At 40.2% G+C, this 27,799-nt stretch overlaps 1 long non-coding RNA gene across 1 annotated transcript; it reads right to left on the reverse strand.

Moving 5' to 3' along the window:
* Positions 1-289: 289 nt before the first annotated feature.
* Positions 290-3,351, reverse strand: LOC140322207 (uncharacterized). The gene is made up of 3 exons (XR_011919174.1): positions 2,969-3,351; positions 1,970-2,012; positions 290-1,615 (listed from the first exon to the last, which is right to left on the reverse strand). It is a non-coding gene; the product is annotated as an uncharacterized lncRNA (long non-coding RNA).
* Between the last annotated feature and the right edge of the window lie 24,448 nt (positions 3,352-27,799).

The following is a 27,799-nucleotide window of genomic DNA, read 5'->3' on the forward strand; positions in this document are numbered from 1 at the left end:
AAATCTGAGTCCCCCCTACATAAACAGCACTTCCTAATCGTATTAAGAAAATAATCATGGAACAGCTCATGGCCAGGCTCCATGATGGATTTGACAAGTTTGAAATTATCTGGAATCCCTGGGGGACCAACATCTCGACTCCTTCTGGCATTCTAGACCTGCGGCTGCCCTCGAGTATGTCCATGTCTGTGTAATGGTAATATGTTAAGGTTAAGTTCATTGAGGTCATTGCTCAATTAGATTACAAGCCCCCCCTTTTTTCTCTGCCACCATTCCCCAATCTCTTTTCTTTACTCTTTCTTTTTCTATCCTACTTGTCTTTCCATTGTTATTATTTCATTTAATGGTCCATGCATCGGGACAAAAGGGTTGGAAATACATATTTCTTATTGATAAGTATAATGGTTTATGTTTTATAATAATGTTCACAGTTTGAAGATAATATGGTTGTATGGAGATAATTATATGTGTACTGTACCCATTGTTTTGTAAACACTGTTTTATATAATAATTCTAATTTTTCAAAGTTTCATATTTTTTTTATTTTTTAACAAATCTGCTGTATGTTTCCTTTGATAGTTTTTTTTCTCTGTGGTTTTATGTTTTCTGTAACTAATTTTTTTGTTCAAAATTTAATAAAATTAAATTTATACAAAAAAAAAACCTTGGCCCTAGGAATAACAGTGATTTTTACCTGTAAGACAAATGGACAGTTGCTTCCTTCAGTCCTTTACAACCTGCCACTGGACAAATTTCCACCTATCCAGTCTATCCTCCTGTCAGAGGCACCCATAGATTGTGTGCTTCCACATCATTACCCCTCACCAGTGGAGCCCACTTCACCGTAAACCTAAGCTTGGGGAACACAACTGCCTCTTGCTGGTCCTTTTCTGATGTCCCCTGATGTCTATAATGTAGAAAATGAATGGGGGAAGATGGTGTATTAGCAGTCCTCTTTGTGCTTGGGAGGAGAAAGTCTTTGTCAGTCACTCAACCACTTCCTGCGCATGCTGTGGCTGTGCACGGCCGAAATTTATTATGAAAGGCAGTGTCTCAACCACTGCTTTAAACTGTGAGCACATGGTGAGTACACAAATAATTGTATATATTACTCTGCAATTCACAGTAAATGTGCATAATATAGAACCATATGGTATAGTATGGCACTTAGACGTAACCCCCAATAAAGGCATTTTGTAAAATCGATCTGTCAGGTTTTGTGTTTACCATGGACTTCGAACTCCTCAAACCTAAGCCTTATCCCAACCCATGGACATCTCCCAACCTTTCAGTAAAATTCACATTTATCTTTCCAATGAACTTTTGTTAAGGGTTTGCTTTAATGCCAAGGCAATTTATTCAGAATGGTAGATAGAGTTGATGATTTTGTCTTTTATGAAGTGCCCTAGAGGATATGTTTCATTTATGACAACAGTTTATGGATACCCTTGCATCTATACATCACAGCATTATTCACAAGTTTTATTCAAATAAACCCTTCTTATTTCCTCTAAATTCATAACTTTAGTTCACTGATTTTGTACTCACATTCCAGCAAATACATACTTGTTGTCGCTTTGTATTTTTTCATGCTAACTACATTTTACTCTAGGACCTGGAAAAATTAAAAAAAAATTTTACAAAAAAAAATAGAACAGAAAGAAAGCTGCTGATATCTTCACAACAATTTGATGAATTGCCTGCTTGACAAACTTTATTTACAATGTAACACTTTCATCAGTAATTGAGACTTAGGTACCTAATCAAGACATTAAAAATGGTTGGAAATAAAAAAAAATATTCAAGCATAACAAAAATGATTGGGTCAAACAATTAGCATGTTTAAGCTCTGCATCCTGACAACCACCAGTAAATGGTAACGGTGAAGACGTAAATGTTTACCCAGATGGTCTTTAAATCAAACTAAGGTAAATTTGAAAAACATAAATGTGTCAAGCACTGTAAGTACCTTAATTTGACCCATTAGCCTCTTTCAATCCAAGGAGGATTGTCTGCAAGAAAGAAAAGAAAATAGAAACATTTTATTATCCATAATAACTCCTATGTTCTCCTTTCAGTTTCCTGATACACCTAAGGGAATGGCTGCCCATCAATTTAGATTTTCAACAGTTCTGGAACTTCCCTAATTGCGGAGGGGCAATTAATGGTAAACATGTAGGGATTACCCCACCAGCAGACAGTGGTTCCTTCTATTACAGTTACAAGGGTTTTTTCAGCATTGTGCTCATGGCAATAGTTAGTAAGTTATGAATTTGTTTAAGTTGACACAGGCAAAAACGGGCTCATATATGATGGAGGGGTCCTGGAAGATACGCCATTTCACAAAAAGCTGTTAAACAAGCAACTGCACCTTCCTAGAAACAGCCAAACTGTAGAGGGAATTAACTTTGTGTTTGTTGCAGATGAAGCTTTTGCATTACATGACAACTTAATAAAACCATTCCATCAGAGCAATTTGGACCAACAGTAAAGAATTTTCAACTACAGGCTATCTCATGCTAGGAAGGTGCTTGAGAATCCATTTGGTATTTCAGCAAATGGCTTCAGAGTATTTCATACTGCTACAAATCTGTGCATAGACAAGGTAGTCAATGCTTGCTGCTTGCTGCACAAATTTCTACGCTGGTGCATCGTTTTCAGTGCATCGTTTGACTCACTAATAGAGCAAGATTTTGGTACAGCAGCACACATTGCACTGGGGGAAAGCAATAGCCAATTCACTAGTCTAGTGGATCTACAGCATGCAGTACCGCAGAATGCTTCAGTGTCAACAAAAGAAAACCGAACCAAGTACTTGCAGTACTTCAACACAACAGAACCAGTGGAATAGCAGGATAGCATGACAATTTAGAAATGACGACAATGTGTGTTTCACTGCAATAAAAATCTGTACTAATCTACTGTGTTTTAAAAAATTGTACAATAAAAATATTTGTGGGTAACTTACCCCATTCTGGGTCATGAACATATCAGGAGTCTCATCAACGACAATGTGTACTTTCCCCTCCATCATTGTTCTCCTCTCCTAGACTGCACACTGATGGACGCCCTTCCTTGTGATCAGTGGTGAAAGTCAAAAAGTTGAAGGACCATAATTTAGGTATGGATACATCTTCTGCGCCAGCACCTGACTGCTGTGAAGCCTTCACTTTGTTCAATTCTTGAACAGGGTTCATGCTTTTGCAGAGCTCCACCATAGCATTGTAAGCCTTCATCTTCAGGTACCTGGGCATACTCCCCAGACTTCACCTTTTACAGACAGGGATAGGATCTGTAGGTTTCAATAAATGCATGCATAAATTCTGGGTTGTTGAATGCATCATAGGCCATGATCTCTGGAAACATAGAAAAAAATCTGTTAGTCACCTTACAGAGTTACATAGATACATAGTAGGTTAGGTTGAAAAAAGACTAAAGTCTATCAAGTTCAACCACTAGGGAAATAAACATATCCCAGATATAAAACCCTACAGACATAGTTGGTCCAGAGGAAGGCAAAAAGAACCCTGGTACAATTTGCTTCAACAGGGGAAAAACATTCCTTCCTGATTCCATGAGGCAATCGGATGTTCCCTGGATCAACAGTCAATGTTATTTTTACTTTAAAGCATTATTACCCAGTTAAATTCTGTGTTTCTAGAAAAACATCTAGCTTTTTCTTAAAGCAATCAATAGTAGTTGCTGAAACTACTTCCTGAGGGAGCTGATTCTACATTTTCACAGACCTTACAGTGAAGAATCCCTTCCTTATCCAGAGCTTAAACTTCTTTTCCTCCAGATGTAAAGAGTGCCCTCTTGTTCTTTGTAATGATCTCAAAGTGAATAATGGGGAATAAAAGAGAGTTCTCTATATGGTTCTCTAAATATTTATACAGGGTGATCATATCCCCCCTTTAACGTCTCTTCTTAAGGGAGAATAGATTCAGTTCAGCTAATCTCTCCTCATAGCTGAGCTTCTCCATTGCTTTTATTAATTTAGTAGCCCTTCTCTGCACTCTCTCCAATTCAACAATGTCCTTTTTGTGAACTGGTGCCCAAAAACTGGACTGCATATTTGAGATGTGGTCTGACCAATGCTTTGTACAGGGGGAGGATTATGTCTCCATCTCTTCAGTCTTTTCCTCTTTTAATACAAGAAAGTACTTTACTAGCTTTAGATATTGCAGCTTGGCATTGCATGCTGTTGTTAAGTCTATGATCTACCAGAACCCCCAGATCCTTTTCCATTTTTGGCTCCCCCAAATGTATTCCCCCTAGACAGTATAAAACATGCATGTTTTTAGCTTCCAAGTGCATAATTTTACATTTATTTATAATAAATGTCATTTGCCACTTGGCTGCCCAATCAAACAGTACATCCAGGTCTGCTTGTAGATTATAGACATCCTGTATGGACCTAATTCTATAACATAGTTTGGTGTCATCTGCAAACACAGAGATGGAACTTTTATTCCCAAACTCTATATCTTTTATAAAGATGTTAAACAGTAAAGGTCCCAACAATGAACCCTGGGGTACACCACTGATAACCTTAGACCATTCAAAGTATGAATCATTAATTACAACTGTCTGGATGCAATCTTTAAGCCAGTTCTCTATCCATTTACAGATTGACTTTTCTAAACCTATCAACACTAACTTGCATATTACCTGTCTGTGGGGTACAGTGTCAAATTCTTTAGCAAAGTCCAAGTACACTATATCAACTGCTATTTCACTGTCTACCTGTTTACTTGCTTCCTCATAAAAAGAGAGTAAATGTTTGACAACTTCTGTCTTTCTTGAAGCCATGCTGACTATTACTTATAATATTATTTTCTTGCAGAAACTCCTTTATGTGGTTCTTTATCAAACTCTCCAAAGACCTTTCCAACTATGTAAGTTAAACTAAAGGTTTAGTTACCTGGTAATGATTTTGCTCCCTTTTTGAAGATAGGAACAACATTGGCCTTACGCCAATATATCGGTACCTTGCCAGTGACTAAAGAGTCTCTAAAAATTAGAAATAATGGCTTTGAAATTACTGTGCTCAGCTCTTTGAGGACACGTTGATGTAATCCATCAGGTCCTGGTCCTTTGTCAACCCCAATTGTTCCCAGCTGTTTCTCAATCATATTAATTCTGAGCTATTGTGACTCATTTAGGGCAGTGACATTGCTTTTATGAATTTGGACATGAGCTCTGCCATTTTTCTTCGTGTACACAAGAATTAAAAAAAAGTGTTTTGTAAATCTGCCTTGTCTTTATCCCCAGTTACAAACCCAGCGACATCCTTTAAGGGGCCTACATGTTCAGATCTGATCTTTTTGCTATTAATATATTTGAAAAAAATTGGGGGGTTTGCCTTACATTCCTTTGCAATCTGTATTTCATTTTGAAGTTTTGGACATTTTATCTCCTTTTTACATCTTTTGTTATATTCTTTATAGGTTTCAAATGATGAAGGTGAGATTTTTGGAATGCCCTTTTCTTGTTCCTTATGGCTTTTTTAACATCAGCTGTGAGCCACATAGGTTTTAATTTTAGCCTCTTTAATCTATTACCCATTGGAATATATTTTTCAGTTTTCTTTTGTAAGAAAAGAAAAGTGTTCTTTGAGGACAATATTGTCTCCCAGTCCAAGTCACAGAGAGCCGCCCTTAATAATGGAAAATATGCTTAAAATTAAAAGTTTTTATCTTTCCTGTTTTTGCTTCCTATTTACAGCTTACACATAAATGAAACCATTTTATGGTCACTGCTACCCAGGTTCTCTTTTATTTGCACATGTGTTATAAGCTCTGAATTGTTAGAAAGAACTAGGTCCAGCAGAGTATCATTTCTAGATGGGGCTTTTGCTGTTCCTGTAGTGCCATTACTCCAGTCAATGTCAGGGTAGTTTACATCCACCATGATTAAAACACTTCCACTTTTTGCTACTTTTTCTATCTGTGCTAGTAGTTGATTTTCTATTTCTTCCTTAGCATTGTGGGGCTTATAGCTAACTCCAATAATTATAATTATTCCTGAGGGAATAAATAATTATTGTGTGTTATTGAACCCCACATTGAACTCCACCTATAATGCCTCAACCTCATCACTTGTTCCATCTACAATTTCTTCTTTCACATTCACTTTTAGATCACTTCTCACATACAGACACCACCACCCTTTCGTTTGACTCTGCCTTTACAAAAGAGAGTATACCCAGGAATAATGACAGCCCAGTCATGCGAAGAATAAAGCCAGGATTTAGCAATACCAACTAAGTCATAATTCTCTTCACTCATTAAGGCTTCCAACTCCCCTATCTTGTTTGCTCGACTTCTAGCATTGGTGAACAGGCTCTTTAAACCAATGCTGCTTTTACCATCATTTTTTGCTAAATCCTTTTGTTTTTAGTACAATTAGTACTACACAATCCAATGTTTGTTTGTAACATGGGAAGCTCCTTACAATTATCCATAATCCTCCCCTCAACTATCCCCAATCCACCCTCCACTAGTGTCTGACCCCTGAATAACCTTTCTGACACCTTATTTGACTGTCCCACCCGTCTCTGTTCTAGTTTAAATATCCCTCCACCATTCCCCTAAATCTTTCTCCTAGCACAGCAGACCCCCTTTCATTTAGGTCCAAACAATCTCTGGCATACAGGTTGTACCCCAATGAAAAGTCAGCCCAGTGCTCTATGAACCCAAACCCTTCCCTTCTACACTCCCTACATGCTCATCCTGGCTAACCTCTGCACCACATCTAAGCCAAAAACTGCCTGCTCAGTGAGAAGGAGACCCCTCTCAAGGTGATCCAGTGATTTCAGTGTTGCAATGCGCTTCTCCAGCTCTCCAATGTGGGATACCAAAAAGGCGACTTGCTCACATCTGTCACAGCGGTAATAACCTAGGAGCTGTTGCTCCATTTGTGCATACATGTGACAGACTGTGCACTGAACAAAACTTCCCACCTTGCTACCACTCATTTCCCCAGTTACAATTTTTGTTTACGAGGAATTATAAAAGTTTACTTACAGTTTGTGGTTACTATTAGTGTTGGTCAAATAGCTCACTATTGGATTTGACCTCTATTCGGTCGAATAATGCATAATTATTCCGGTGAACGAATGTCGACTTTGAACTCCATTAAAGCCATTGGGGTAAAAATTTGTGTTGTTTTTCGGGACTGTGTAGAGCTTCTACAGCCTATAAATACATTTAAAAAGACATGCCAAGACTCCCCCAGCTCTGAACAACACTGTACAAGTAAAAAAAAAAATAAGGAAGTCTTTTTTCTGTTGCTGGCAAAGCCATTTTATGGGGCAGTGAAGGGAACATGCCGGATAATATACGGGTCTCCGAGTAGAGGCAGAGATGGCCACGAGGGGGTTCCTCTGGTTACAAGTGACAGGTGGCAGCAGCAGGAGGAGGGACGGTGAGCACTGAGATGGAGCGGGGACCGCATTGGTAACTGGCATCTAGAGCTGGGTGTAGTGCATCATCAATGCCACCTAGATGGCTGAAATGCCATATTTAGTACTGGAGTAATGGAGTACTGATAAGTGCTAGTATTGACAGTTGGCAGCAGGAGGAGGAGGCGGTAGGCCTTGAGATGGATCGTGGACAGCATTGGTAACTGGCATCCAGAGCTGGGTACTGGGCAGGCGACATCAGTAACAGCATGAGGAGGAGCTAGGATGGCATTAGAGGTTGAGGCCATCATCTATATGGACAGTGTAGAAGCTGTAGCTATTTGAGACATGAATAGATGAACGAGATTCCAATCTGTCCCTACCTACTGCTGCCGCCTGCCCACTGCCCAGTACCCAGCTCTAGATACCCGACTAGACTCAATCTCAAGAGGGTCTTCTTTCCTCTCTGATTCGGCCAAGCCTGTTCACTTTCATGTGGTTTCACTACATAGTAGGTAGGGACAGATTGGAATCTCGTTCATCGATTCATGTCTCCAAAAGCTACAGCTACGACACTGGACATATAGGTGATGGCCTCAACCTCTAATGCCGTCCTTGCTCCCTCTCAGGGCCCACCGCCTCCTCCTCATGCTGTTACTGCTGACGCCTGCCCAATACCCAGCTCTAGATGCCAGTTACCAATGCTGTCCACGCTCCGTCTCAGAGCCCACTGCCTCCTCTTCCTGCTGTTCCTGCTGCACACCCCTGGCTTGATCAATATGAGCCATCAGAATGCAGGTATACTTCCAATGAGTGGATTTGAGTGGGTGGCATTTTTAACCCTGGAGCGCAGCTCAAAGCGTAAGTGGAAGTGCATGTCAATCACATTAACTTGGTGCAAATCTGCCAGTGTGGCNCTGTAGAAATTACCTTCTATGATGTCCCAGCCCACATTAGGAATTGGGTACCCTAGCACTTCACCAGCTTTGAATCCAACAGACATGGACATGTGGCATATCACCAGACATTTGGGGCTCAGCACCTCGGTGAGCCAAATAAACAGGTGGTCCAGGTTGGTTTTGTACATTTGCAGTGATTGCTCATGATACCTGATAACATCCTATATACACGAGTTGATGATAACAACGTCGGGCTGAGGTCCATGTTCAAAGATGGCAAGCACGCTCTCTATGTACTTCGAAGAGACACGGGTCAGGAAACAGAACCGTACAAGTTGGTGTAATGATGCACTTGGCGGTAAATTATGGCATTGTGCATTTCACCCAGAGATCCCCCAACGTTTCATTTGCAAATGACATCCCACCCTTCGCTCTCAGCTGCTTCTCAGTATGAAACTCGTCATTCTGCAGTATTTTCACAGGATACTTGTTGACGGATCTTTGAATGGAGTCTCCCAGGACTGCCACATACTTGTTGTGGAGAAGTCTCCGGATGTCTGCAGAGCTCAATAACTTCATGGCTCAATGTGGTCATCCAGGACCTCTCAGTTCCCGTTAAACATACCGGTGTCTCCCATCTCATCCCCCCGACATATACAAGTTGGGTACTGGGCAGGGGGCAGCCTCAGTTACAGCAGGAGGAGGAGGCGGTGGGCCCTGAGAAGTGTGGATGGCATTGTTAACTGTCTTCTAGAGCTGGGTACTGGGAGGAGGAGGCAGTGGGCCCTGAGACGGAGCAAAGACAGCATTAGTGGTTGAGGCCATCACCTATATGGACAATGTAGAAGCTGTAGCTACTGGAGACATTGCTGTGTAGGGGACTGCCTTTTCCTATCTGCTAGCTGTAACTTTGTAAAATGCGGCATGGACAGGGTTGTTAACTGGCATCTACAGCTGGGTACTGGGTACTGGGCAGGCGGCAGCAGTAACAGCAGGAGGAAGAGGTGGTGAGCACTGGGACAAAGTGTGGATGGCATTAGTAACTGGCATCTAGAGTAGGGTACTGGGCAGGCGGCAGCATCAGTAACAGCAGAGGAAGGAGGCGGTTGGCCCTGAGACGAAGTTTGGGCTGGTTTAGTAACTGGTATCTAGAGTAGGTTACTGGGCAGGCAGCAGCAGTAATAGCATGAGGAGAAGGTGGTGGGCCCTGACAGGAAGTGTGGACGACAATAGTAACTGGCATCTAGAGTTGGGTACTGGGCAGATGGCAGCATCAGTTAAAGCAGGAGGAGGAGGCGGTGGGCACTGAGAAGTGTGGATGGCATTGTTAACTGGCATCTAGACCTGGGTACTGGGAGGAGAAGGTGGTGGGCCCTGGGACGGAGCAAGAACGCCATTAGTGGTTGAGACCATCACCTATATGGACAGTGTAGAAGCTGTAGTTAGTGGAGACATTGCTTTGTAGGGGACTGCCATTTCCTATCTGCTATCTGTAACTTTGTAAAATGCAGCATGGACAGTGTTGTTAACTGGCATCTACAGCTACGTACTGGGTACTGGGCAGGCGGCAGCAGTAACAGCAGGAGGAAGAGGTGGTGGGCTCTGAGACAAAGTGTGGAAGGCATTAGTAACTGGCATCTAGAGTTGTGTACTAGGCAGGCAGCAGCAGTAACAGCATGATTCAAAGGCGGTGGGCCCTGAGACGAAGTGTGAACGACATTACTATCTGGCATCTAGAGTTTGGTACTGGGCAGAACGCAGCATCATTTTCAGCAGGAGGAGGAGGCAGTGGGCTCTGAGACAGAGAGTGGAGGGCATTATTATCTGTCATCTAGAGTTTGTTACTGGGCAGGAGGCAGCATCATTTACAGCAGGAGGAGTCCGGGTGGCCCTGTAGAGCGAATCCCCAAGCTGAATTTTGATTCCCCATAGTTGGGCAGCTCTTACAAGAGTAATAAGGCAGTTCCCTACAACACGAGACACGGCTGCGAGTTGAGGGTGAAAAAAGAAAGAAGAGGAACACTTTATTGATGCCACACTTGGTATTATTTACAAGTCCCCATGCAAGGGGACCTCCCCTCTGGACCTGATGGAGAAATAAGCTATAGACACACGGACCAATGGAAATAACCACACAATCCGGGACACTCCCACTCAATGTCTCTCCTCTGTCTGGGAAATAAATAGATAAATTCAGACACAGGACGTAACCCACTCATCTCCAGACAATAAAACCACATTGTTTATAAAGTCTCCCGTACTTAACACACAATGTCTCTCCTCTGTCTGGGAGATAATTAGGTCAGACACTGTATGTAACCCAATCATCTCAACAGACAAACAGAGGATCTTTGTTACATCTACAATTGCGTACAGGGCAGGTGGCAGCATCAGTTACAGTAGAAGGAGGAGGCGGTGGGCTCTGAGACGGAGTGTGGACGGCATTAGTATCTGGCATCTAAAGTCGGATACTGGGGAGGCGGCAGCATCAGTTACAGCAGGAGGAGGAGGCGGAGGGCTCTGAGACGGAGCGTGGACAGCATTAGTATCTGGCATCTAGAGTTTGTTACTGGGCAGGCGGCAGCATCATTTACAGCAGGAGGACGAGGCAGTGGGCTCTGAGACGGAGCATGGACGGCAATAGTATCTGTCATCTAGAGTTTGGCACTGGGCAGGCGGCACCATCATTTACAGCAGGAGGAGGAGGAGGAAGGTGACAATACAGTGCACAAGTCCTCAATTTGCAGCCACTCCGCAGGGCTGAAGAAAGTTTGTGTAGGTATACGTCTGAAACGAACAGACTCTGCCACGTAATCCACCACCGCTTTCCGTTGTTCAGCCAGCCGCTGCAGCATGTAAACGGTGGAATTCCAGCGTGTGGGCATGTAGTGCTCTAGAGCAGGGAGTACGGTGACATTTGGACATTTGTGGATATTTGCCAATTTCCCCTATGTAAAGTTAAAACTTCTTCCTTTATTTCACCTAAAAGGGTTAACTTGCACTGTTTAATACTGTGTAATTGCGTGTATCCTGTGTATCCTGTTCATTATCACTATATTTACATGGCTTTGTGGAACGGGTTAATGAATGCTGAGAGACTATTAGAAAAGCTAGTAATTTTCCACAGCTGCCATTGGGTTTAAAGAAGACTGTGTTTTGGAGGGAAAAAAACAGACATGTTTACCACCATGTTTTGGAGGGAAAAATCCAGACTTATTTACCATGTTTTGGAGGTAAAAATCCAGACTTGTTTACCATGTTTTGGAGGGAAAAATCCAGGCTTGTTTACCACCAAAAACCAGACAGCCTGACCTTTTAAATGTCTGGTTGTAGCTCTGTTGATATGTCTGGAAACTTGTTTTTGTCTGGAAAACCTTCTGTGTCATTGCCATTGGGTATCATTGACGTTCCTATGTAAGTCTATACCAGACATGAGCTGAAACAATGTATCTGTTTGTGCTGAGCTTCTCCACTCCACTCCACTCCACCCTCCAGAAGGTTCTAGTCTAGCAAAAACTGTATATAAGGAGAGCAGTCAGAGCCCCTAGTGTGTTGCAGTTAGGTACCAGTGCTTGGAAGAGGAGACTCTGCCAGACTACTGCGAGACCAGAAGAAGACGCTGAGACGGGGATATGCTGCCACAGACCCTGGATCACCAGCCTTGGACCAGGGTACCAGCCTTCTGAAGAGAAAGACGGAAAGCTAGCTCAGGCATTTCCTCAGCATCAAAGCCTTCTTCTGCCAGGGAGGAGACTGGAGAAGCCAGCCTAATGCCTTTCCTGTATTGTTTTGTACCTGAATCCTTCCAGTAAAAGAGCACCCTGGTTTACTGCAGACCCTGACTCTCTGGACTTATTTTCCATTAGGGTGCACCTCTCCTTACCATCCCTTCCGGAGAGCAGCAACACGTGGTGACACCTCCACAGTGTCCGGGGGACCCAGCCTAGCGTTGGGACGCACCAAACCTGGCCACTGCAGCCACATCACAAATTAACCGGCGCACTGGCAGGTTGAGATTTCGCTGTAAATCCACCAATCTGGCACTGGCTATGTACGACCGGCGGAAATGCGCTGACAACTTTCTGGCCTTCAGCAACAGGGGCTGGAGGCCTGGGTAATTCCTAAGGAAGTGCTGTACTATCAGGTTCATGACGTGAGCCAGGCAAGGTATGTGTGTGAGTTTGCCACAACGCAGGGCTGCCAGCAGATTGGCCCCGTTGTCACATATGACCTTGTCCGGCTGAAGTCTGTTGGGAGTTAGCCATATGTCCTCCTGCTCCCTCAAGGCACTTGGAATGGCTGCACCCGTGTGGCTGTGTCAACCCAGGCTTCGCAACCTCAGCACTGCATGGCAATGTCTGAATTGTGCACCCAAATAGCAAACTGCAGGTTGTTGCTGGCGGTGAACAGATGCTGCCGAATGGAAGGTGCTGGGTCTCCATGGCAAAGTCCCTGGAGGAAGAGGTTGAGGCACAAGAGTCAAAGGAGGAGGTGGAGGTTGAGGAGTAAATTGCATGGCGATGTGCTCTGGGCGGAGGTAGGTATGCAGGCCTTGCTGCAGCTGCATCTTCCCCTGCTTATCTATCTATCTATCTATCTATCTATCTATCTATCTATCTATCTATCTATCTATTTAACAGTGAAACACTCTACCTATCTGAAACAGATTTCAGGACTGCACCCATACAGTACAACCCAACAATCTATCTGACTAATAGTGTGAGTGTGACACAGTCCAACTAAGTAAAGCACTTTTTTTTTTACTTTGACAAAGCAAGCCAAGCAGCACAGAAAGGTTTTGATGCTAGCAAATCTCTGTCAGGAGTGGTAAATGCAGGCACGCCCTGGCCTTATATAGGCCAATGCCTGCCTGTGTGGCATGCAGTGACAGACAGCCAATCGGCTGCCTGCCACAACAAACATGGAGGGGAGCATCCCTGCTGTTATTGGAGCGTCCTAGGCATCATGGGGGAGGTCCCTAGGCATTGTGGGAGGGTCGAATTCTGGGCTTCGGATCCAGCAAAATTCGGGTCGGGTACACCAGAATTCGAACGGTCATTTTCGTGTCGAACATTAGGATGACTAGAATTCAAACAACAACACTAGTTACTATAAGGATTTAACTGCTTTTGTTTTCAAACTCCTGTTTTTTCCAACTCTGTGTAATATTCTCAAAGTGAATAATTGGAAAGATAGTTCTCTATATGGACCATTTATATATTTATACAGGGTGATGATATCCCCCCTTAAACGTCTGTTCTCAAGGGAGAATAGATTCAATTCAGCCAACCTGCCCGCAGGCGTCTTCCAGGCCTTCCACAGCACAGGCACAAGGAATCTCCTAAAAAAGGTGCCTCCTCTCCTCCAGGCATACCATGAAGGCCGTGGTGAGGGGCCACATCATGACATTCACTTCACAACAGAATAAGGAATACTACAAGCAATACAACTCTCTCCAAGATCAAGTTACCCAGGCGCATAGATGCTATGTCCAACATGGTGATATGGAGGCAAAGAAATCATGGCAGGAAGCAGTGGTCCAAATGAATGCACATGTTGATACCCGAAATAAAACGTTTACACCAAACATAACCAACATTGAGTTTTATTAGTAGAGTACAAAACAAGATACACATTGTACAATATATATTTAATAACAAGCAAAATAATCAACAGATAAATAGCATAGTTTCAAGTGAACTAGTAATTCACAGTAAACAACACAATTAACGTATAGCACTGCACAAAAATAAGAACAGTGCAAACTCTTAGCCCACTGGACACTGCAAACAACCAATGTATAGAACATGGAAATAATTCTCCTGAACTCAACTTACATTGGGCTTTTTTATATTTAGGGAAACTAGTGTTATGGGGTAAAAGGGAAAAGGGAGGGGAGAAATGGTTTAATGTCTTACTTCAACCAGATATTATGCTGCCTGCACTCAGACCTCAATCTCCTTTAATGGTAAACCGATTCAGCTAATGCAAGATCTGTCCCGCCACACTCTCGCAGAGCTCCTAAACCTATCTTACTTCCCTTGCTCCACCACCTTCTTCGTTGATGGACACTCCATCAATGCAAGAATCCACACAAATCTCATTACTCACCTACCAGCCATGTACCACAAGACTGCTGAACTTTCTGGACATTCACCTAGGATAAAGTGGATTGCAGAACTCACTTTCTCACAACCGCCTTAATAAAGGCCTTTATAAAGATGAACTTGCTTGTCGTGACCTTCCCCCTACTCTTGATGACCTGGTGTCTCCCTTCATCTGGATTGATATTCGCTTCCAGGAGTGAGCTCAGGAAACCCAGACAGTTCGGCGACCTATTAAATTGGCTCCCACCTTCCAAAGACCTCTTTTCTGCCTATGCAAGTGGAACATGCTCGACTTGCCCCTGAAGAGCGGGTCTGTCGCAGTTGTCAGAACCTCTGTTTGTATTTTGGTGGGGAGGGCCACTACAAGCTCAATTGTCCCTTGAAGGCCCCAAACGCCAGTGCCTAGGGAAATAGGGAGAGGGTTCCCTAGGCAAAACTACTACCTCTCCACCATCCAAAATACCTTTTCCTGCCTGGATCTCATCTGACAATTATTTTTGGACCCAAGACCTTTTGGACTCTGGTGCTGGTGGAAACTTCATCAGCCAACACTGGTCTCTGAGCACAACATCCCTGTGGTGCCCCTATCCAAGCCTTTGGATAGAGACCACTTTTTTAAGTATAATTACTGATATTTTACTGGTTCATGCATGAGGAATGTGTCTTGTTTTTGTTTTCGATTAGGGGTGTACAACTATTAGTCTTTAGGGGGCACATACACCTGGATTTTCATTTAATTAGAATCAGAATTTTCTGACTAAACCATTATTAAATTGACTTCATTTGGTTAGAGAACTGCAGATCTTGGCCCTCAAAGACTGGAGTTAGACACCCCTATTTTGAATCAACTTTAAGGAAAGCACATTCATGTGTATACATTACGGTAACATGATTTACTGCTTGTTTTTGCATTGCACATTATTGTATTAACGGCGGTGTCCTGCAGTCCTAATAATGTAGAATGGAGCTCCAATACACCTTGCCATTGCTCAACACATGCATTTCAACCCACCAAAGTGCTCATATGTACTCATATGTGGCAGCTGTAATATTGTCCTTGTGGCATCAGGTTAAAAAGAGACAGCACACTTATGCACATACCATACTGAAAAAGAAAGTATTTTCCAAAATGTATTTATGTTACTTAGATTTTTTGACACAAGGCTCTATATGTTAACCACAGTATAAGTTTGCTGATAAATGGCTGTTCAGTAATGCATGTACAATTTCTATGAACAATTGTTCTACAAAATCAGATTTTTTAGCCTGTTTCATAATATTGGGGAAAACCTTATTTGAACTCAAACATTTTCTAAAACTCTTTTTCTCTGTCACAAACATTAGCCCATATGTGGTTTTTCAAATAAAGTTCCTTATATGCTGTCCCTTTGTAGTTGTAGTAGTCAATAAAACATAAGTGAATAACAAGAAAAACAATTATATTATATCTTTGCTACTTCTGCTTTTTTATACATTTGCCTCTGTGTATCATTTTTAAGTAATTATTATTACTACAACTGCTCTTTAGAGGATCTACATTAAGAGCATTTACCATTAACAAAAATGCCTCACAGAATGTGCCTTCTTTTTCGACTCCCTTGTACCAGCTGTCAGATGTCCCCAGTGTAGCCATAATTCCTCCCACTTAATAAACTCCCACAGGGGATAAATCCAGCAGATAGTGTGACAAGCTGAAGATTACATGTACGTGAAGACACTTTATTTTCATTACATATCCCAGAGTTGTAGACAGCATTGTGTCACCTCTCTCCAAACTGCTCATTACTCTCTTATCTTTTCTTTCCAAAAAGCTAGGTATTTCCTTGCCATGCCTGGCTTGACACCTGAACTAAAGTGTAGGTTTGTGTATATATATATATATATATATTTATCATAAGATTTCTGATTATCTAAGAATAATTAATTTGTGTGAATCTGCAGTAGATATAAACAGTTTATGATGTGGGTGTATTTTCAGTTGAAAGATACGTCTGTCAGTAGGCATCTAAAAGTATGGGCATAAATATTTACACATAAACAGAAAAACACAGATGCCTTCCACTAAGTGTTAAAGTGCCAAAACATTAGATAGGTAAAAGTACTTATTTAAGTCTGAAAGCTCAGCTACACTTTTTTGAAAAATAAAAAATAGTAAGTAAAAGAAATTTAACAAATATAAAATGTTGCAATACTCACCTCCTTTTGTGTGTTGTCCCATGCTGACTAACCTCTTGGACATCTTGACGCTTGACGTCTTTGCCCAGAGTGAAAAAAAACTGACACTGGGTTTAAGATTAAGAAATTTTAAAGATTACCTTAAAAAGATATTTTCTTGCTTAGCTTCACTTTACTTTTTTGTTATTTATGAGGGCGTGCTGGGAAGTTTCTGGCTTTGCCCGGAAAGAACAGAGCCAGAGTTATGAAATAACACATTTTTTCAACATATTCCCCCCTGAGACTGATGCATATTCCCCCCTGAGACTGATTGGTATAGCGTAGTTGCAGCTTTTCTACACCATTCAAATAAAAGTCCTTTGGTTGGGCTGAGGTAGGTAGTCCACCAACAGAATACCGTCTTTGTCCCAGTAAACGGACACCATGACTTTTTTGGCTGATTTCTGGGTTCGGAACTTCTTCGGCCGTTGGGACTCACTGTGGTGCCATTCCCTTGACTGTTCCTTGGTTTCAGGATCATAGATGCGGAGCCAGGTTTCATCTTCAGTCACTAACCTAGCCAAAACATCCTGTGCAGCTTTCAAATGGACCAAAACGGCTTTGGATGCTTCAGCTCGTTCCTTCTTCTGATCACTGTTCAAACATTTCGGCACCCACTCCGCTGAAAGCTTTTGCATGTCTGGGATAGTGGTAACAAACCCAACACGCTCCAGTGAAATGTCAAGTATCTGGGCTATGTTTTTTGCGGATATTCACCAGTCCTTAATAATCAACTTATGGACAGCATCGCAGGTTGCCGGGTCTTTTGAGGTTGGGGGCTCCCACTGCAGGGCACATCTTCAACGGTGAAATGCCCAGTCTTAAAATGAGATATCCAGGTTTTGACAGTGCTGTGTTATTTAAGCATATTTTATCTAATTATCTGCATAAATAGGGAAATTATATTCCTATCAATGCATATAGATATTCAATTAAAGAAGAAGATTCATGCACAAATAATAGCTAGGCATTCAAACAGTTTAATTAAGAAAACAAGGTAAGACAAAGTACACAGCAATATTATCAGATATTTAAACACATAGGAACTTCAATCAATGTCACATATATATATATATATATTACATGAACATCAAGTTGTTAGTAGTAAACCCTGTAATAATCTAGTAACTAAGTAATACACAATACATCAAATAACATAGAATGCAATTCAAGAATGTGTAATAGCTACCTGTATGGATGTTGATGGGTACTCCATGAGCCTGATTCCCTAAGAGCTCCCATCATTCCCTTTTTCTCTCTCCTGTTATATTCCAGCTCCCCTTTTTATATATTTAAGTCCCATTAGGTAACATTGGGACTCCTTGATTGGTTAGTGGGTGTGTTTGGTACGATGACCATCAGTTGGCACCCACCCCAATAGATTGGGATTGGTTACTGTCATTTGATGAACCTCCCAACTAAATTTGATACAAGAATCTCTTGCTGGAATCTAAATGTAAGGGTCAACCAGAGGTCCAGCTGGGTTATCAACCCAACCCATCTGTTTGATTATGCATCCATCTTCTGCCCACTCTGGCTTGATGGATTAATTGCCCCTTGAGGGTCCTACTGGTAACCAGTTTGTTATGGGAACTAGATCTTGTGTACTGACATGTTTTATTATTTGTTTTGTTTATTGTTCCTTGGTTGACCACTGATAAGACATCCCCTAGGTGATCCAGATGGCCAGTACAAAGAAAAACAGGTTTCAACATTCCTGCACCTATACACATACCTATGCATACCTCTATATATATATACATATCTATTTACATATTCATAAACAATCTTGAGGTGCAACAGCTGTAGGAAGGACACTTCTCCCCCAGTGTTTGTGACATCTCAGTGTGAATGTCCTTTCCTGACTTTCCCTGGAAAAACAGAAACTTCATGACGGCCTGTAACTCCAACGACGTGAAACTTGCTTGTGCCTCTGCATCGCAGCTTCTCACTAAAAGAAAACGCAGTTTTAAGAATCACAAGGACCTGAAATTTGCACAGATACATACTAAGATACCAGGCTGTCATACGCCCCCACACTCATTTTTCTATTTTATCTGGAAGGGGGCAAGCATCCCCTCGTAATGTATGTGTTTCAACTACTCTGCATGTAAAAACTAAAAAGGTTACAGCAAAAGCTGTACATGCCACAATGCTTTCTAAAAATGGTTTTAGGAACTGAGGGGTAGAATCAAAAAATTCTTCCCCATATACATCTTTGGATTCATAATTTTGCCTGAAGACTGTTTGACCAGTATTATTCACAGTATTTTGAAAAAGGACAACTTCATGACATCACAAGGATTTCCTCAGACAGCCTTGCCCTTTTTAATTGGATAGACCGATAGACCTGTTATGACCAGAGTACTTCCAATTTTCCTTACAGCCTTGCAATAGATGACCTTTAACCGTAATCAATTGGAAACTGACACAGAAAACGTTTATAAAAAAACTTCCAATAGATCAATTTTACAAAGTGATCTATTACGAGTTGACACTTCAACCCACATCAACTTATATTGGTGACATGTGCTAGTTTATGCATTAGCTAAAGATTTACCACTATTCTATTCTATTCTATTAAGTAACATGACAATAAAAGATAACAAATATCTGTAAGCCAAGACACCCTATCCTAAATAAACCACCAGTGATGGCCACTTAATATACAAAAACACAGGAGATTTTCTTTCATTTTTTAAGTAGAACAGAAGTAAAGTCAAGGCATGCTTCTGCTGATGGGTATACACTACAGCAATGTCCAATTTCATCTGGTAAAATAACCAGCAGAGTTTTTCTATTTCAAGTCATGTGTCTGCAAAACAAGTTACAGCAAATCGCAACTTCTTCTGGTAGATTTACCTTTATTCAAGTACAGTCAAGCCTTAGCCCATCTATGGGCTATGCTGTTGATTGTCCATTTGTAATGAACAAAGTTGTAGAGCATTTGGATTGTACGCTTACAGCTTAGGAGGTAGGTTTGAGAGAGGTAGGCCATTTTCTGATTGCTTGGAAAAAAGAGGCCTCTGATTGGCCCAGAAAGGAAAATGGGATGCTGGATAACAGACATACAGAAATTCCTAACATTACTGTTGTATATACAACCTAACAGTATATGCCTATATACGCAACAGTATTATTATTTTTTTTATCCAGTATTTATATAGCGCCTACATTTTACCTAGTGTTTTACCACAGGTCCACGATTACTCTAACTGCATGTTTCTTGGGATGTTGAAGAAAACTGGAGTACCTGGAGGAAACCCACACAGACACATGGAGAACATACAAACAACTTGCAGAGTCCTGGCCACAATACAAACCTATGACTTAGTGCTGTAAAGTCAAGTGAGCTAACCACTGAGCCAACCATGCTGCTCTTATTAAGGACAAAAAGTTATAGTGTTTTTTTCTAGGTTCTTGTCCTTTTACACTTGCTCTCTCCTGTACCTTCTGTAACAGGGGTGTAGTCGTAAAAATAAAGAGGGGGCACTTTACTACCCATGGGAGTGCGCATGTGCATCACTGTTATGTAAACACCTCATTCACGCGTGCCCACCCCACTACACCCCTGTTCTGTACATGTCCTCAGCCTTATGTTTGTCTAGTGTTCCAGTATACAATTTTTCCTCCGTTAATAATTTTGGTTTGAAGTTAGGCACTCCTTATTTGTCTGTTCCTGTTTCAGGGCACTAATCTAACGTGTGTTTTTCTTGCTTGTCATCGTAATCTTTCCAAGGTGAATGTAGACATTTAGTAAGGAGCCCTAAGGAGAAGAAAATACTGGCGAGCACATAAGATTAGATACACTAAAGGTGGATATAAGCAGAAAATTGTATCCAGTTAACACAAGCCTTCATGGATTCACAGCTAGGCGCCAAGTTCCTGTGTATGTAGATTTTTCAATATATTTAGTGTATTTCAGGTCTTCTGAATTCAGAAATGACAACAGTTTCATTAAATTGGCTCTGGTTCTTGTGAAACAGGAATCAGAATAGACAATATTACCAACAACAAATGTTAACAGAGCATATTATCATTCTTTATTTACATGAATATTTTGAATTTTATATATTACACGTAGCATTATTTTCATTAAATTGTAATTTTCCTTCTTTTTATTCATACATTTTCTTTTTTGAAAAATTTGGTGTACCTATGGTATGGCAAGAGCCCAAAAATCATCATAATGATTGTTATTTCTGTGCTGTGAATGTTAAAGATTTCAATCGTTACAAGAAAAACAAGTGGGAGTACCCTGATTTGGAATCAGCAAGACGACCTGTGCCACAAGGTGCTGATGTTCCCATACCAGTGTTCAGTACACTCCCTGATATTCCTGTATCCAACATGGAGGATATACAGGGTTTGGAGTGTAATCCAGGAATTCGCAGTGGAAGTGAATATGAAGGAATTGTTTCATCAAACCAGCAGTTCTCCCAAGAAGAGCTCAATGATTTAATACGTGACCTAAGTCTGTCAAAATAAGTATCTGAATTTTTAGCATACAGGCTAAAAGAAAAAAACTGTCTGAGACCGGAAGTTAAAATAACGGTTTATAGGACAAGAGAGCTGACACTACCATATTTCAGTGAAGATGGAGACTTTGTGTACTGTTATAACATCTCTGGACTACTATCCCATATGGGAGTACCAGAATACTGAGCAGAAGAATGGCGGCTTTTTATAGACAGTTCCACTCAAAGTTTGAAATCTGTTTTACTGCACAATTACAACTGCTATGCATCAATTCCAATTGGTCACCCAACAAAACTTAAAGAATATGAAAATATCCAAATGGTCTTGTTATTATTACAGAGTATTTATATAGCGCCACCATATTAGGCAGCGCTGTACAAAGTCCATAGTCGTGTCACTAACTGTCCCTCAAAGGAGCTCACAATCTATTGTCCCTAACATAGTCATATGTCAATAATGTAGTCTAAGGTCAAAGCCAATTCACCTCACTGCATGTTTTTGGAATGTGGGAGGAAACCCACAAAGACATGGGGAGAACCTGCAAACTCCATACAGATAGTGACCTGGCCGAGATTTGAACCTGGGACCTAGCACTGCAAAGGCTGGATTGCTAACCACTGAGCCACCGTGCTGCCTATAGCTGGCTTACAAAAGCTTTGCTATCATGAACACCAAAGGTTGATATGTGTTGATTTAAAAATTGTGAAATTCTTACTTGGACAGCAAAGTGGATGCACAAAGTACCCATGTTTCATCTGCTTGTGGGATAGTAGAGCAAAGCAGGATCACTGGAAAAAAGTGACATATCCTCCAAGGGAAAACATGAAAAAAAGGTGCAGCGAACATCATTAACGAGCCAATGGTTGACAAAGGAAAAATCATTCTCCCTCCACTACACATAAAGTTGGGATTAATGAAGCAATTTGTTAGAGCTCTGAACAAGGATGGTGGTTGCTTCATTTGTGGATTCTTCCCTGGATTGAGCACTAAAAAATTGAAAGTCTTTGATGGACCCCAGATTCGGAAACTGATAAATGATTCAAATTTCACAAGTTACATGACTGATACTGAAGCTTCTGTCTGGCACAGATATGTCATGGTTGTCAAGAACTTCTTGGGTAACCATAAAGCACAAAATATTGAAGAACTAGTACAAAACTTGCTCTTAAAATTAAAAAAAAATGGGTGCTACTATGAGCATTAAGGTACACTATCTCCATAGCCATTTGCAAAAATATCCAGAAAACTTTGGCGATTTCAGTGAGGAACAAGGGGAGAGGTTCCATCAAGATATAAAGGTGATGGAAGAAAGGTATTAGGACAGATGGGATAGACACATGATGGCAGACTACTGCTGGAGCCTTCAGCGTGATTGTCTTGATCATCAGCATAAAAGGAAACCATAAAATTGGAGATTTTCAATGACTTGTTTGTGAATAGTTCTGTAAATATACCAAATGTAGAATATATTGGCATTAAGTATTTCAAAAATGTAATTTTGTATATACGTAGGCATATCTAGGTTAATTTTGCTTAATTTTCATGTTTCATTTGTTTTCTATGAGGTTAATATTGAGGTCATTATTTCAAAAACTAGAGCCATTCAAGCAAAACCAATATCATATTTAGAATCGGTGCACCAAACATACCCTAAAATGACTTTAATCTGTTTGGCAAGGAAATGTTTGTTGACCAGTGTAATTATAGAAAATGTATCAATTAAATATATTAGAGAAAATAGGTGTGGCCTAATGAGGCAATATATAATGATTCGGCAGAGCATATATTCTAAATAAACCTATGCAAATATAGATATGTCATGATTCACATCTAATTAAATCTGAGGGTGTTTTTTTCTTTTTTATTTAATAATGGAGTTAATTTTGTGACTCTGACTGTACAATAAAACCTGAGGCTACTTTACTTTGTTAAACATATTTGCTGAATCAAAGATCTCTCCTGGAACATCTGTTATTTGTAAAATGAAAATATTTAGGAGACACTGTCATCAGGTGATGTTTTTCTGGATTCTGACCTACATAAAATGTTTGACATTAACGCATACTAATGCTGCCCATTCCTTTTGTTCCTTTTTTCTATTTGTCACAGTGTCAAAGGCTTTGTGTGGTAAGTCCTTTACCAGTCCTGGTGTCACCAACACCTAAATCTATGTGTGGGAGAGTGTCTGCACATTATCATTACCAATGTCCAACACAGACAGAGAAAAGTCAGTCTGCTTTGTGACTCAGAGCTGGAGGCTTTACATGCAGCAGCAGGACACTTATGTGGGGTTGGTGGAGGCTGGAAAAGTGACTGCAGTATGGCAGCCCAGAGGTGTCAGAGGTTGGAGAAAACTACATTTCTGTAGCAAGGAAAGTTAACTCTGCTGTTGTCTTCTCCATTATCCCCATCACTATTTCTGACACACTGATAGTAACAGTGGAATCTTTGATTCTCTGAAGCATGGCTGTTCGTATTTTCTTTTTTTTTTATTTACAAAGTGGATCATTAAATGAAAGCTTGTTAAAGTTGGGCTTTTTCAAATACTAGTTGGAATTGCTCTTTAAATAATATTTGAGGTCACTTTCTCAAGGAAATTTCTTAGAAAAGTCAAAAGCACATAATAATACTGTGTATAATGCTGTGTAAAACAAGCACATGTATTGTTATCACTGTTTTATGACAACCAGATAATTTAATATAGGCTTAGGCAAATACACATATATAATTTAGGTCACCCATGTATGAGTAATGTTCTTGATGTATTAAACAGTTTTAACCTACATTTTTAATCAACATTATACAATTTCTAAATTTTTTAAGTCGTTAGCAACTATTGCACAGTGAGGACTCGGGGTATTTACTCGAGTCGGGGCCAAATGCTAGTGCACTCGCCTGCCGGCTTCCAACATTGATAAATGGGCAGCAGGGTCAAGAATTCAATAATTAAGGCAATTAATTTTCAGCTGCTCGATTCAGGAGGATCTGTTAAGCGCTGTCCATGGTGATGTCATAGCAATCAATTAGCTCACACCTGCTCCCTGTTCTGTGCGCATCTACAGTCCATTACAGGTCAATTTGAATCTTTAGTGCTTGATCTTTTTTTGGTAAGTGCTACATTTTTATTTAACATTTTTATGTTACAATATACTAATTCACAAAATTGCTTAATTTATACTTTGATTTGTTGCAGTTGTTGTTTTGATACTTTTTTGTTTGGTTGCAACACTGCAAACTAATTTATATCAAGCTGTATATATAATAATTATCACTTTATAATATGTCATCACACAATAGTATGAATGTAAAAAAATGTGACCAAGCATTTTGGATGTGATTTAATTTAAATTGTAGTTTGGCTTTAGAAAAATCAAATATTTCAAAAAGATTTAAATCAAAAAGATTGTTGCCAAAGATGTTACAATACATGTATCCAGGAACATTTAGTGATTTCACATGTGTGTGTATGTCAAAATAAATTTAAATGTATAGAAATACATGTGCATTTTCATTTTTACTATTTTATGTGGACTGGTTTGGGGGGGGGGGGGGGGCCGGGGTTATCAAGTAAGTTTGCTTGGATGGTATGCATTGATGTGACTTTTTGTAATCTTCATTATTGTTAGCTTCATCTGTTGCTGCAATGTTTTTGTGCCTGGTTTCCAATTATGCTTTCTGTTGTTTAGCAATTCTTCAGCAATGTTTTTTAATTTTATCCACAAATAATTAGGAAAATTGTATACATGGTTTCCACCTTAAACTGCTATTTGACCCCCTTGTTTCCTTTGTCCGATTCCCAAAGTCATATTGTCATTTGAATGTATTATGTACATATTCCTTTTATGAATAAATTGTCATTTCTTTTATTTGTTTTTTTAATAGTCCGACATTTGCTGATTAAGCTGATTTACTGCCACTATTCTACACAACTCCTCTGTTCATTTGTAGTTGTGTTATAGGTTTGTTCTCATTGTGCTGTGCTGCCTGAACTTAGCCCTATTGTATACAAGCACACTTCCTAGAAAAACTGGTTGTCAATCAGCTCAAGCACAACATCAAACCACATTGATTGCCAAGCTCACAAGCAGGGTCAAGCTCTCTCAGAAAGGAACAGATGTGCTGTTGTTGCTCAACCTAATTTTGCTCAATAAATACTGGATTGTATGCATTATTTAGGTGTTTACACAATTCAAATAGTACTAGTATATCAAAGTTCCAGGGACAAATACACTTTATGACAAACATAAGTTCTTGCTTTTACAGCCTTTCAGGGTGTTTATGCAGGTTTGAATGCCATTTCAGACCTTAGCCCACTATATATTTATTTACTCACCTCAGCTTGGTAGTGGAAGCATATACAGGTAGATTCCTCCTTTAACCAGAGGGAAAATCATCCATGAATGTTGCTTTAAACCAAGCCCATGACATCAGAAATTGTTAGAAAGAAATAGGCAATCTTTTCAACTTGAAGCATGTTATCCAATATGCCACAAAATAAACAGCTTTGCCTATTTCTTCCTCTAATTTCTCTAATAGATGTATATGTACACACATATAAATGCATACATACATACAAATGTTTGTACATACATGAGTACACATGAAGCAAAACAATCAATATACACATAAAAAGAAAAGCTTAGCCAAATGAGGATCCTTCTCTGCAAAGTGGCCGGTGAGTTTTTCAACTGATAGAACACAGTTCACGCGCACATAGCGGGTCCGCATTGGAAGACAATTGTGCTGTTTTCAGCCTATCAATAATTCATAGAAAGGAACTGCTTAAAAACAGTCACAATTGATTTGGTAAATTTTAGGTCTATTGGGTCACCCAAATTTAAAAGGCCCTGTGAGATTTTAACCTCCTGGGCATTACACTGATGTCTACATTTCTGTACCAAAAGCGGTACACTGTTTTTCATGAAATTTTTTTTTAAATTGTAGACCTGTAACTTACAGAAATATGTCCGAACAAGGGTCTAGCCTGAATATATCCTGAATTTACACAATCATGTAAAAAAAAAAATAACATTTATTAAAATTAAATAAAAGACACAAAAATCAGCTTAAACAAGAATACATAAATAAATGAAAAATACTGAAAATGCGATAATTCGGTATACTGTATAGTAATATATTTTTCTAAAACACCTGCCTAGTATCCAACAGTCCAAGGTCACATACCTATAGGCAAAACCACATAAATATATTTTGTATTATTTTGTATTGGAGACAAGAGTTTGTATTAAATTCAATATAAAATAGTTGAATTTCCCGTCACGACCCCTGTCGACAGGTGCACGCACCTACGTCATCAGGAATCGCAGAGGGACATGAACACGAACGTCGAGTGTTCTAATTCTCTCCGCATTTCCATGCAAAAAGTGTTACATTTTTTGCATGGAAATTTATTTTACATTGAAGGCTATAATTCTTAGGCATAACTCACTGAAATATGTCCAAAATTTAATACATTTAATAATAAACTTAAAAAAAAAAAAAAAAACCTTAAAAAAAAAAAAGAATAGTGTATAATGTAATGTAACTGTAAAGTAGCTTATATATTATATAAATAATATAATGATATATATAAAATATAAAGATTTCTTTGTATTGGGACTCAATACAGCTTTTTTGTATTGAATCCAATACAAAGTGATTTGAAATTCTCGCCTCCTGCCCGCACCGACGCATGCACCGATGTCACTGGGAAACCCCATGGATGTCTTCTCTGCACACATCGGGAGAAGACTGAAGACAGAAGACGTCTGCGGAGGAGCTGCAGGGACAAAGTAAGTGTTTTTTTTTCAGTTGTAATCTGATTGTCATACAATGTTGTATGACAATCAGATTGCACTGTAACGCTTGATTCTATTTTTAGCTCAGGGTAAATGCTTCCAGCAAGTTTTCTTGCCCCGAACCAGGCTCGGGGTAACCGCCCAGGTTAAAAAACAAAAGCAGCTATTGTGCTAAATGGTAAGCAAAGTAAAAAATGTAGCAACATAGATTAGGATAACACACCAAACAAGTCCTACCCACCCAGGACAAAAAAAAAAGGAAAAAGCAAGTCAGAGAACACCCTTAGGTATATTCATCTTTAAGCGCACAGCTGCTACGAATTTGCATGTAATTGAGACAAGCGCATTTCGTGAAGTTCCGATGTTTGCAAATTTTGGGAGTTTGTTATTCCATAATCAATTGTTACTACAATGCTTTAAATTTTACTGAACACCAGTAAACAGTTATTTTATAAAAAATATTACAACCAAACCAAAAGCAAATGAGTACAAAATCTATCAGACGTCCGATATTGCTTGATGAATCAGGCCCACTGCACTAACTCAAAGCAAATTGGGACTAGTTGCCGATTTTGCATGCCCAGATTGGCTGTGTGGCACAATCTATGGATCTATTGGGCATTAACCTTTTTTCTTCCGATCAGGGGCTGGTAGAGGAGTGGGGTCTAGTTGGAACCTATTTGGATCATTCATGAGCAGACCCTAGCAGCAGCCAATCAGTGGAGTGGAGAAAGCGGCTTAGTAGTATTTCTCAGGAACATCCTAGCAGTATGAGTATCCTTGGCAGGTGCCAGGTTAGCCAGCCGCTAAGGACAGCACAATCTCAGTGTTCCCAGTTTCTACCGGTAGATATCAACAGTCCTCTAGGGTAAATGACAGCCAGCATCATTAATCCTT

The sequence above is a fragment of the Pyxicephalus adspersus genome, chromosome 1, assembly GCF_032062135.1.
Source record: "Pyxicephalus adspersus chromosome 1, UCB_Pads_2.0, whole genome shotgun sequence".
NCBI classification, from domain to species: Eukaryota; Metazoa; Chordata; class Amphibia; order Anura; family Pyxicephalidae; genus Pyxicephalus; species Pyxicephalus adspersus.